Raw genomic sequence first — 13,411 nt, 5'->3', positions numbered from 1 at the left:
GCTACGAGAATGAGACGTGACTACAGAGTAAGGTGAACTAGGAGAACACTAGAGCAGTCCAGTAAAAGGAGTATGTTAGGAAGGGAGTGGCCAAGCATGTGACATAGTGCCAGGTAAGCCAAGAACAGGAGCATGCCCAGTTATCTGTTGACCAAGGGTGTATTGATGAGGAAGGCTGTGACACTCAGAAGGCTGAGCGTGAAGGTCAGAGCAGGAAGGGAGACAAGAAAGTGAAGACAATAAGTACAGACGTTTTCAAGAAGTCAGTTGCAATAGTAAGGAGAGAGAGTATGCAGTGTATCGATGAAGAGAATTCTTATAATATGTAATAAGTGGCTACTAAGCTGAAAGTGTTGTAGAGCAACCCCGATACAAAACGGGGTGCCTGACTGTGGGTCCTCACCCGCGCGCTTAAAAGGACTTATCAATGCTCTACTGCAGGCACACGTGAAAGGTTAATAAAAGGTTTATTTACAAAGGGAAGGGGAAATGAGGAAATGTACAGCTCTGGGAGAAAAGTGGGAGACAAAGTTTTAAATGAGTCCTACCCGATCCGCCGATTAGGAATCCCAAAATGGCGCTCTGAGAGCTGGCCACCAGCCAGGAGCGGTGAAGCCAGGAGGCGAGCGATCGCGAGCCAGAGAGCCCAAGGCCCACGTGTTTGGTTTTTTATATCCAACCTGGCTGCCCAACTCCACCCTCAGGTCCCAGCCACCCTCCCTTGGTGGTGATGGGATTTGTCTTTCCCAGAGTCTTGATGGCTTTAGTCTGGAGTGGGGGTGGAGTCCACAAAGTTAATCCTGTATGGGATTAACTCAGGACATCACTTCCCCCTAACAAAAGGAATGTACCAAAAATATAGGGGAGAAGTCAAAGTTATAAATAAAAAGAAACAATTGATAGGGCAACATCCCAAAGAGGAGGGGTTCAGTGTTCAGACATAGACACCTTAGACATAGCCCCATAGACATAGGGCAGTCAAGAATGGGAAGGAAGTTATGAAAATCCATATTTGTTTGCTTCTCTTTTCTCTGAAATAAGGATAGTTAAAACACCAAGGAGTAGAGTAGACTTGGGGCCTTGGTAACAGGATTGAATTATGCAATTGCTGGTGGTAGGGATGTTCTTCTGGGCATTGTCGAGGGTTAAGCTGAAACAGATGAAGTGAAGTCTCTGAGGTCACAACAGTTTTTGTGTTGCTTTATTTGCAAGAGGAAAGAAGGTGGCATGTGGAATGAGTCATATTTGGTTACAGATCCAGAGCAGTAGAAGGAAAAAAGAGCAAGACTGTAGAGGATGTTTTAAGTGATACATCAGGCCATCAAAACTGGACACTTCCCAAGTATAACCAGAAAGGACTAAAATAGAATGAGACATTGCTGCTGAAAAATGGCAGATTGAACACAGCTTCTTAGCGGTCCCCAGCTTCCCAAACTCTACTAAAATGACAGAAAGGGATTTTCTTAAGTATATAAACCCAAATGACAGCGAGCAATGGGAGTAGAGATGGCAGTAATTGCATTTTGGAAGCTGAGAACAGGTGAACTGTGGTAACTGATTTAACTAAAATGTAAGTCAGGAACAGAGGTACACATGTCTGTGGAAGGTAGAATGCAAGAAGGACTAAGAATAGAAGTATCACTTTGAGCAGTAAATAGATTCCTAGGTCTTCACTCCAACTTAACCACAAAACTAGACGTTTATGATCTGGAAAGGATAAAACAGGTCTTTGGCCTAGAGGACACTGGGCACAGATACAGGTGAGAGCTAGAAACCCGAGTACCATACTAAACACAGGAGGATCAAGTGAAAGTCTATATATGAACTAGAAAAGAACACACACACACACACACACACACACACTTCAGCACTCTTCCTATACTTAGTTCCCAGTATAGTGGCAGCCAGGCTGGTGAATAGATTTTCCTCCAGAGAATCTGATCATGCCAGTGGTAAATACCTGACAACACAGGTGTATCTTATTTCATTGTATTCATTTTATTGCACTTTGTACATACTGCATTTTTAAAATGGAAGGTTTGTGGCAACCCTGAAGCAAGCAAATCTGTCAGCACCATTTCGCCAACAGCACATGCTCATTTCATATCTCTATCACATTTTGGTAATTCTTGCAATATTTCGATATTTTTGTATCACTATACCTGTTACAGTGACTGCAGTCTTTGATGATACTATTGTAATTATTCTGGGACACCATGAACTACACTCATATAATACATCTAACTGAACTGATTCTTGATGCATGTGTACTGACTGCTCCACCCATGGTTTCCCATCTTTCTTCCTCTCCTCAGGTCTCCCTGTTCTCTGACACACAATAATATTAAAATTAGACCAATTAATAACCCTACCATGGCCTTTTAGAGTTCAAGTGAAAATGATCTTGGCAAGAGTCACACATTTCTCACTTCAAATCAAAACCTAGAAATGATTAAGCTTAGTGAAGAAGCCAGGTTGAAAGCCAAGATAGGCTCAAAACTAGGCCTGTGGCGTCAAACTGTAAGCCAAGTTGTGAAGGCAAAGAAAAAGTTCCCGAAGGAAATTAAAAGCACTACCCTAACAAACACATAAGTGATAAGGAAGTGAAACAGCCTTATTGCTAATATGGAGAAAATTACAGGGTCTGGATAGATCTAACCAGCCACAACATTTCCTTAAGCAAAAGCCTAATCTAGGGCAAGGTCCTAAGAGAATAAATAGGAGATGAATGCTGTGCTGTAGTCCAGAGGCTTAGAAGAATCAGAGCGAAGTCTCCATGAAGAGTATATTGTTCTAAGATAAGCGCGTAGGAAATAAAGCAAAGGAAGGGAGGGAGGGTAGGGCAGTTATAATCTCCAGGGAAAACAAAAAGTGTTAAGGAAAGGCAATTAAAGCATGCTATAAGGCTCATATCTATGTGACTAGTATCCATAGCGTCAAAATATATAGACCTTAAATATTGGTGGGAGGAGGAGAAATTTGATTGTATGGCAGTCTTTAAAAAGAGAGACATTGTCATCTCCCAAACTTGGAAATTAGTCAACAGTGCCTGAAAATTGAGAAAAAAAGCAATATAATCCCACTCTTCAGCAATAGAAAGGAAAATGTCAAAGAATCAGTTAAAGGATAACGTGGTTATAGGAGTAGAGGCTAGGGAGGGGACTGGAAGTTTGCAGTTTTCTAACATTTTAGAGAATTATTTGACTTTTAAAGGTATATGAACGTGTGACTTTGATAAAAATTAAATGAAAAGATGGATGTGGGACGTGAGGGGCTGACTGGAGCAAGTTGAAGGGGTTCTACCCACCGCTGAACTAAGCAGCCTGGCAGTAGCCCTTGTTCAAGCTGCATTCACTTTATAAAAAGCCAAGTAACTCAGGAGGCAGGCTGAGGCATGAAGTGTTATTTGTGGCAGACTCATACCTGAGACATCAAATAGCAGGTTCACTCGCCTCAACCACCACAACATGTCTGCTAGCAAGCGGTAGGCAGACTCCTTAGCTTATCATTTCAAAGAAGTTCTGTTCTCTAGGATGGAAGACAAAACAGTCTGGAAGGCATACACAAACTTGGAGAACTGGTTCTGTGCGGATGCATGTGTGCATGTGTGGCCTGTGTGTCCACGCCTGCAAGCACACACACCCCTTCCACCCGCTTAAAAAGAGCTTTGTGCCAGAGGAGGTCAAAGACAGAGGAGACAGAGCTATAGAAGGACCAGGAAAAAGAATAACTATAATAAAGAAAAAACAAGCAACTATAAACCAGAGACACACTGTGGGGGAGGGAGAGCGGGGAGAGGAGGGATTGGGGTCAAAATAAGGGGGGGTGCAATTGTATGGGGAATATAACCAAGATGAAAATGCATACATTGTGCAAAAATGAAAAATGATGTAAGAATTATATAAAATAAATAAATAATAAAATCATCAAAAAAAAAAAAGAATAAGAGATGGAACACCTTTTGCTAATGACAGGAGAAAGGGGAGGGGGAGAGGAGAATTGCTCTGTAAAGGGCTGGGGAATCTGAAAGAAAGGAAGACTTGGGGGCTTAGTTTTCCAGCTACAGTTGCTCAGATGAGGCTTGTACCTTCTGATAGGGGGCCAAGAGGAATGGTGGTGTCGTGTATTTAGAGAGTGGACTTCAGTTTCTCCCAGGCCCAAGAGCAGTTTGGAGAGCTTCTGTGAGCTTGTAGTGAGCACAGCCTAACTGGGAGTGAGAGAGACAAGCTGGCCTGGTTGGGAGGAGATATCTACCCACGGTGGGGAGGGCGGGGACTGAGCGGGTGAGAGGGGGAGATCTTGGCCTGTCCCTGGAGACAAGGGAGGAGCAGGCCTGATCCTTAGAAATGAGGATTGGGATCTGTGGGATGGAACAGAATGTTCCACTGACCAGAGCTGTCATCTCTCAGAGAGCACCCCAGACTATGGGACACCAGTAACTGACAACAGCCAGGGTCCCAGGAGCATAGGAGACCAAAAAAGGACCCACATCTCCCTCAGTGTGGTGACTAAACTGAGATGCAAAGTCTCAGATTATGTGAGACCAGGAGAAGGGTGATGAAGTGGAGATGATGCCCTGAGCTCAAGCCAAGCCTGCTGAGGTGTATAACTATTGCGGTGACCTAGGCTGGATGTGATAAAGGTGTAAGCCTGAGCAGAGACCTGAGAAAGGAGAGAGAAGACAAATGTGGAAGAATTTAAAAGGGAAATGCACAGGACTTGATAAATCTTGATTTATCATCCCCAAATTAGTTAAGAACTCATGGTTGGGGACTGCGTGCATGGGGACAAAGTTGTCCCTTAGAAGCTAAACAAGAGTCATCGGGTCAGAAATTAATGCCCTTCAAGAAATTAATAAGGTTCTATTTTTTGCATTTCAGTTTTATCAATAGCCACAGCTGGCTATTATTTCTTTTAAACTTGATGATATCCTTTGAGTTGAGCAAGACCTTAGAGGCTGAAAACAGTTATCAAATCGCTTAAGAGCTGCTGCTCAGGGGAGGTATACTACGGGCCAACTGTTTTAGTCTCAGAACCTCATTTAATCCTTATGCACCCAGGGATGTAGCCCATTATAATCCTCATTTTACAGGGGAAAGGGCTGATATTTAAGCAAAGGAAATAACTTGACCAAAGTAGCTATTAAACGGCAAAGACGGAATTCCGACTCAGCTAAGATTGAATCTAAAACTGGTTCTGACATTGAAGAATGACGTGCCCAAACTCTGCTTAGCCACAGGGCTTGGTTTTCTAGAAAGCGACCAGTGTCTGGACATCAGTGAATGAGTGCTCCCATTCACCTTCTGGGGCGAGGGGGTCTGTTAGCACTCCCGAAATATGCTGTTGGAGCAAGAAGATAGGGTGTGGACTGGCTGCCAGGTGAAAGCCCTGATTTAGGTGCTCCAACCTGCTGACAGGAGCAGAGGCAAGTATGGAGCAAGAACCCTGAGAGTCTTCAAGCTTGAGGCATGCTTTTTCCAAAAGTAATTTTGAAACAGTTGAGGAATTTCTTCACTTTGGAATGTGTTCAATAAATTTCTAAGTGAGGTATTCAGTCCAAGCTCTTTAAACTTGTGCCAAAGAACTGTCAACTTAGATCACAAAAGATCATAACATTAAAAGTTCTCTGTTCTGGCAAGATTTATCAAGTCCTATGCATTTCCCTTTCAAATTCTTCCACATCTGTCTTCTTTCTCCTTTCTCAGGTCTCTGCTCGGGCTTCCACCTTTATCACATCCAGCCTAGGTCACTATAAACCCTGCAGCAGGCATGAATTGAGTGCTACTTTGGATCAGGAGCAGGCTCAGTGGGGACCAGAAGTAGAGAAAATCTGGTTCCTCAAGAAGCTCCCAGGCCCAGGAGATGAGTACTTATGGCCCAGACTGCCACCCACTCACCCAAATCACTCTCTTTTCTAGGAGGAGAATTACTGTTCCATATGACTGCCCAGCTCAGTTACATTTTCCCCATCCTCTCTTAGGCTTAGAGCCAGATGACCAAGTTGTTGACAAAGGAATGTGGAAGAAATAAGGCATGGCAGGTCTAGGACATCAGGCCTGCCTCCTCTACCCCCTTCCTTCTTCTACATGGGCTGGAACCCACTATGGGGCTGACCAAGTTTCTATCATCGATTAGTGACCATGATCAACAGAACAACACAGCAATGACTTAGAAGGAACCAGGTCTTTGAATGACCATGAAGAGCAGGTCTCATCTCATAACTAATATATAGGAGAGAAAAATAGATATCCACATAATTGATGCCACTGTATTATAGGAATCAGTGACTTAAATTACAGACACTCACCTTTGTTGTAGACACATACCTTTACACCAGCCATAACAGCAATGTTAAAGTGTAGCTCCACGTATTCCTGGTGCAATGAGGAAAGTGGAAAAATTAGTTCAGGATGGGCAGAAGGTAGGAGAATGGAAGGAAGGAGGAGGCTGCCCTTGAACTGAATCTTGAAAGGTGAGTGTTTTTAGCAAACTCTATTCATATATCTCATCTACATACACCTTATTCTTTGGATTTGTCATTACTATACATGTTACTTCTTCCAGATATGTGCTCTCTCATCACTATTTCCACCTATTAAGGTCTATCCAGGCTTCAAGATTCAGATTAAATCTCATTTTCTTCAGGGAAGCTTTCTTTGGCCAACTCTTTCCTCAAAGAATCCCATGACATTTAGTCTTTATTATTTATTGTGCACATATCTTCTCTACCAGATGAGAAGGCAATTATTCCAACCATTACAAAGAAAGGGTAATTATGTAACATAATAGAGGTGCTAAATATTGCAACAGTGGCAATTATATTGCAATATATGTTATCAAATGAGTGTGCTATACACCTGTACGTAACCTTATATATTGAATATATTTTCATCTCTACCAATATCTGGCAATTTCCCATAGCCTCACCAGCACCTGGCATACTGCCTGGATTTTGCTTTGGTCTCCCCAAGGGATTAGATAAACCCTGTATATCTACTGTTTTGTAGCAAACCTGCCTCAAAATTTAGTGGTATCAAAAGATATGATAATTTATTTTTACTGCTCACAGTTCTGGGGGTCGGCTAGGTTTGTCAGGGTGCTTCTCACATAGGGCCTTGCATGCTGTTGCAGCCAGATGACAAGTGGAGCTGGAGGCAGCAGAAGGCTTCACCAACCTAGATGTTCAAGATAATCACACATGTGGTGAGCAGTGGGTGCTGCTGTGCTGTGGCATCTGTCAGTTCTACCAACTGAAGAGCTTACATTTGGCCTCTCCATGTGATTTGGCTTCCCACATAATTAAGATTGGATTCCAAAAATGAATATCTAAGAGGACTGTGCAAAAGCCTGTGACTTAACCTCAAGAGACCCAAAATATTACTTCTACCACATTCTGTTGGTCAAAAAAGTCACTCAGCCAGCCAAAAAGGGGAATGTGATGTGAGAAGAGACAGATGCCTTCAGAGAAGTGAGAAATTGATGGCAGTCATCTTTGGAGACCCTCAGCACATCATATAAGCACGGGGTTCAAGATTGAGAGTGATGATCACCTAAATCAAACAAGTGACCCCTTTGCATTTCCTCATCTGCAAATCAGAGCTCAGGAAGATGTTGCTACCCCTGCTCCCTGCGCCAATGTTTTCTGGCATTAACCTGGGGGTGGGAAGGACAGTCAAATGTCAGCATGTCCACCAAAGTTTGGATGGCTCAGTGCTAGTGAGTCAGGACATTGCCAGGAGTAAATAAAAGAGGCTATGGGAGCAGATATCTGAAGAGGAGGTGAAAGTGTCTGCTCATTTGTGTTCCTTCTGAAAATCACTTACCACCCATCCTTGCCCACTTAACATGGGGGTTAAGGGCCAGGATTGGAGTAGAGTTAAAATTGGGACAGGATTGCATGATGCTTAACTTGGAAGAAGGATTTCCTTGGCCTCTTGGTCACCCATTTGAGTTGAGTAAAATGTGGCAGCTCTCCTGTGGCTACAGGAGGAGGAGACCATTCCCCAAACTCTACCACCAGCAACAGTGGCCTTTGAACCTTTGGGTGGATTGAACAATGCCTCTCCAAAAGTGTCCAAGTCCTAATCCCCACAAACTGAATATGTCATGTTACATAGCAAAGGGGAATGAAGCTTGCAGATAGCATTAAGTTTGCTAATCAGTTGATCCTAAGATATGTTATCCTGGATTCTTGGGGAAGGCCAAGAATCAATCAAAAGCACCCTTAGATGTGGAAGAGGGAGGCAGAAGAACCAGTCAAATAAGGAGATCAGACTATGAAAGCAAAGGTCAGAATGATGCAATTGCTAGCTTTGCAAATGGCAGGGAGCCATGAACCAAGGAATGTGGCAGCTTTTAGAAGCTGGAAAAGGCAAGAAAACAGATTCGCCTCCAGAGCCTCCAGAGAGGTAAATAGCCTTGCCAGCAACTTGAACTTCAGCTCAGTGGGACCCATTTTGGACTTCTGAACTACAGAACTGTTAGATAGAAAACTGTGTTGCCTTTAGGCCACTAAATTTGCAGTGATTTTTACAACAGCAATAGGAAACTCTTACAGTGAATAAAATGGGAGTCTTGTCATGAGGGATAGAGCACCCACTTAACTCTGCCTGACAAGGCAGAAAACACCTTGTCAGGACTCTCCAGGACTGCAGGGGTGAGGGGTGGAGAGGAAAGTGGCAGAAACAAATAACACACCAGGCTGCTGCTCTGCCTGAGCAATCATGGCAGTTGACAGGGGATCGGAAGTGAATGACCAGAGGAGGAAATAAAGGGTGTCATAGGAAAGAGACCACTTCCCTTCTTCACAAAAGGAAGGACTGGAAGAGACTACTATGTTGGGTGAAATAATTTCTCTTCACTGACTTTTGGGAAACATTCAGTAAAAGATGGGTCAGTTCACGTGTGTTTTGGATGCACCGCTGGAGGAAGCGTGGCCACCAGCAGCCAAAGTTGCGGATTAAACGAAAGTCTCACCTCCTTGTCTAAAGAGCACAAACAGGTCTGTCTAAGCTTTTTCCTTCCTCCTTCCCTTCCTTCCTTTCTTCCTCCCCTCTCTTTTCCTTCTCCTCTCTCCTGTGCTCTTTCTTTCTGTAAACAGCTTAGCTCTCAAATCCATACGTTCCTCTCGTCCATACAGCAGGCACTCTGTAAATATACAAACCAGCACCCTATGCGGATCAGGCAGCAGCAGGGGGTGAGGCGCCAGCGTGCAGACCATGATACAGAGTTGTTTGTCCAACTGCAACCTCCGAGAGAGCAGGGAGGCAGCCATTGCTAGGCCGTGTGACGGAGGGGCACTGTGACGACTGGGGCACTGTGACAACATAGCCGTGGCATGGGGTCCACAGTGGTCTGTAAGCGCTTGGTGCCATAAGAATAAAAAATATGCAATGCCTGAGGGATTTACATGTCATTCTTGTTCAGGGCCTGTGGTCATCTTTTCTGTAGTGCTCATGTTTTAGGGCCTGTACGTGTACGGCCTGTGCTGCTTCTTGGGCTCATCCTCCACCCCTCTCCACTTGAAAAGATTTTGTTGGCGACTGCAGCGACACAGCCTTCCCAATGAAGGTGCCTGGTGATCCAAATCAGAATATTCGTGGGCCACAAACCCCAGATCATTGTTTGTTATAGACTACTGAAATAAAATGACCTGCCCTGATTCTCCACTTGCTCCGCTAAGCTTCCACACTGTGGATGTTACACTCAGAAAAGAAAGAAGAATTTTAACTATTGATGTTCACTTTATTCACTTTATTTCCAGCTCTGCTGGAAGAGGAATTGACCAAATGGCCAATCCCAATCCTGTTCATTCGCTAGAAGGAAATGGTGGCTGGCCTGAAAAAAATCATATTCCACAGTTCATTCTCACACCTCAGATGCCCTGAGTGAGGCACTTTTATTTAAACTTCTTCTATTTGTTTGGTTGGTTGGTTCCGGGAATTGTAGGATGTCTCATACTTCCTACTTGTTGGAAAAACAAATGGCAGAGTTCTAAAGTAAGTTTCATTTAGATTGAAGATCTAAATGTTAAAAATCAACCCATAGAAGACAGCTAGAATCAAATGTTGATTAAATTTCTGGACAGGAAATACATTTATAGGCTTTGAAGTGAAAACAAAAAAGAAAAGAAAAGAAACCACAAACTAAGCGACTGACGAATTTGAGTAAATAAAAATTTAAAACTTCTGCACTACAACAAAAACAGTGAAAATGAAGTAACCAACAAAAAAGGGCAAAGAGACCAGAATGGGGGTGGTAGGGTGGAGGCTCTAAGATGCCCTGACCACAACCAGAAGACTAACATCTTTGTTATATAAAGAACTCATAAAAATTGGTTTAAGAAATTAAGGCTTGAATAAATAAACAAAACAGCTGTGCTGACAAATTACACAAGTAGAAGCATTGCTTTAAACAAATGTGACATAATATTAAAGCCTACGTAATCATAGAAATAGAAATAAAAATTAACACCAGGGAAAAGTATGATATTGTCCCTCACAATGAAAAATTTAAAACAATGATAATGCCTAATCCTGGTGATGGTGCAAGGAGCTGACATTTTCACGGGTGATGCCTGTCTCCCATGCAAACCTTGGAAGGCCATTTGTCAACTCAAATTAAGAGACATAAAATGTTTTTACACTTTGACCCAATTAATACCATCTGAAAATTTAGCCTAGGGAAATAATGTAAAATAAGGAAGAAGTTCTTTTGGGTGATGTCCATGGGCTTATCATTATTTTTTTCTGGATGAGCTGGCCCTGAGTCCACAGTGCTCCTTCAAGAATGTGATTGCAAGAGTGTGATTGCAAACATGTGATTGCAATGTTGATATGCATGGCAGCTTTTTTTTTTTTTTAAGATTTATTTATTTATTTATTTATTTATTTATTTATTTATTTATTTATGCAAGCACTGGGTACAGTCAGAAGTGCGGGAGGGTGAGAGAATTCACTAGAGCCAGAGCAGGGAGCAGAACAGGCAGATGGACGAAATACACTGCTGAGGGGAGCAGCAGGTGGCAAGAGAGGTCTGCACGCCATGAGGGACCCTCACCCGGTGGCCAGGGATTGAACTGGCGCTGCAGAGGCTGCGGGCAGCTTCACAACCCAGCGCTCAACCGCTGTGCCACCGGGGAGGCCCATGGAAGCTTTTTTTTTCCTTAAAGATTATTTGTTTATGCATACAAGAACTAGGGTATAAGCCAGAGGTGGGGCGGGGGGTGCGTGAGAGGATTCACCAGAGAGAGTGGGGAGCAGAACAGACAGATCTACTGAAATACACTGTTGAGGGGAGAAGTGGGTGAGGCAGAAGAGGTCTGCTGAGCCATGTGGGTTGCTCCCTGGCAGGCCAGGGATTAGACCCATGCTGCAGTGCCTGGTGATAGCTTGATAGCACTGTCTTTAATCCCTGTGCCACCAGCGAGGCCCCTGCATGGCAGTTTTTGGATTTTGGTTGAGGAATAAGTGAGAAGTATCTAGAGAAGATAAAGATGAGGACCATGGGGAACAAGAGGATTTGAGTCCCCACCACTCTAAGATTGGCTGCCTTAATTAGTTTTGAGACTTAATGAGAGAATGGAAGGAACAGAATTAATAGAGCTATGAGACTCCACATCCAAGCAATACAGCCTCAGATCCTGCGTGGCCAGGAGCAAGGAGAACAGCACTCTCCTACCCTCTCCTCTCTGCCACAGATCAGCACACTGTCCAGGGCCTTCGTTGCAGTGTGCCCCAAGGTTCCTGGCAGCAGAGGAGGAATGGGCAGAAGAGAGAGCATGGAGTTCGTGAGGGCAGGGACTGCAGCTGTCTCATTTCCTTCCATATCACCAGATGCTTGTCAAACAGAGTGCCTCCCATATAGCAAGCACTCTCTGCACATGTCTGAGTGAATAGAAGAATTTCTTTTTTTTTTTTAATTTTTTTTTACATCATTGCTCATTTTTTTAATTTAAATTTTATTTTTTATATTCCCCATACAATTACAACCCCCTTATTTTGACCCCATGCCCTCCTTTCCCCGCCCCCCACCCGCCATAGAGTGTTTCTGGTTCATAGTTGTTTGTTGATTTTGATACTTTCTTTCTTATAGTTATTCTTTTTCCTGGTCCCTTATTTAAGTTTTCTAGATTCCTGCTATGAGTGAGACCATCCGGTATTTTTCTTTTTCTTTCTGGCTTATTTCGCTGAGCATGATCCCTTCCAGCTCCATCCATGTTGCTGCCAATTGCATGTGTTTCTCTTTTTTGAATGCTGAGTAATATTCCATGGTGTATATGTACCACATCTTCTTGATCCAGTCATCTATTTTTGGGCATTTGGGTTGTTTCCAAAGCTTAGCTATTGTAAACAGTGCTGCTATAAACATAGGGGTGCAGGTGCTCTTTGGAATTGATGTTTCTGTGTCCTTTGGGTAAATACCTAGGAGTGGAATTGCTGGATTATATGGAAGCTCTATGTATAGTAGGTCAAGAAATCTCCACACATATCTCCATAGTGGTTGGACCAGTTTGCACTCTCACCAACTGTGCAGGAGAATTCCTTTTTCTCCACAACCTCACCAACTTTTGTTGTTGCTAGTTTTTTTAATATGTGCCATTCTCACTGGTGTAAGATGGTATCTCATGGTAGTTTTGATTTGCATTTCCCTGATTACAGGTGATGTTGAACATTTTTTCATATGCCTGTTGGCCATTTGCATTTCCTCTTCAGAGAGGTTTCTTTTTAGCTCTTCTGCCCATTTTTTCACTGGATTATTTTCTTTGTTTTTGTTGAGTCTCATCAGCTCTTTGCAGATTTTTGTGATCAGTCCTTTATCATTAGTGTTGTGTGCAAAAATGTTTTCCCAGTTGGTGGGGTTTCTCTTTATTTTGGTTATTGTCTCTTTTGCTGTGCAGAAGCTCTTTAATTTGATGTAGTCCCAGCTGTTTATCTTTGCCTTCACTATCACTGCTTTGGGTGATGTGTCTGTAAAGATGTCTTTGATGTGCATATCATGTAGTGTTTCGCCTATATTTTCTTCTATGTATTTTATGGTTTCAGGTCTTATGTCTAGTTCTTTAATCCATTTTGAGTTGGTTTTTGTGCATGGTGTTAGGTAGTAGTCAAGCTTCATTCTTTTGCATGTAGCGACCCAGTTTTCCCAGCACCATTTATTGAACAGACTTTCTTTGCTCCAATGCATATTCTTTGCTCCTTTGTCAAAGATTAGTTGACCATAAATCTGTGGGTTTATTTCTGGATTTTTTGTGAATAGAAGAATTTCATTGGTCATCACCAGCCTGAAGACTTTGGGAAATAGTTGGGGCTGATCTGGGCAAGTGAAGATCTCCACTGAGGCACTGCATGAGGAGCTGATAGCTCCAGATCTGACCACATTGCAGCATTGATGCCAGGGTGGTACCAGCTAT

At 43.1% G+C, this 13,411-nt stretch overlaps 1 long non-coding RNA gene across 3 annotated transcripts in view; it reads left to right on the top strand.

Moving 5' to 3' along the window:
- The window catches only part of LOC119257755 (uncharacterized), an 80,067-nt gene that overhangs the window by 8,867 nt on the left and 57,789 nt on the right, over window positions 1–13,411 (top strand). The gene's annotated exons all lie outside the window — the stretch shown is intronic.

This window comes from Talpa occidentalis, unplaced genomic scaffold (genome assembly GCF_014898055.3).
Source record: "Talpa occidentalis isolate TD23 unplaced genomic scaffold, MPIMG_talOcc4v2.1 talOcc4.4, whole genome shotgun sequence".
In the NCBI taxonomy this organism is placed as follows: Eukaryota; Metazoa; Chordata; class Mammalia; order Eulipotyphla; family Talpidae; genus Talpa; species Talpa occidentalis.
Note: the sequence above shows the minus strand (reverse complement) of the source record. Positions and strands in the feature narration are given on the sequence as shown.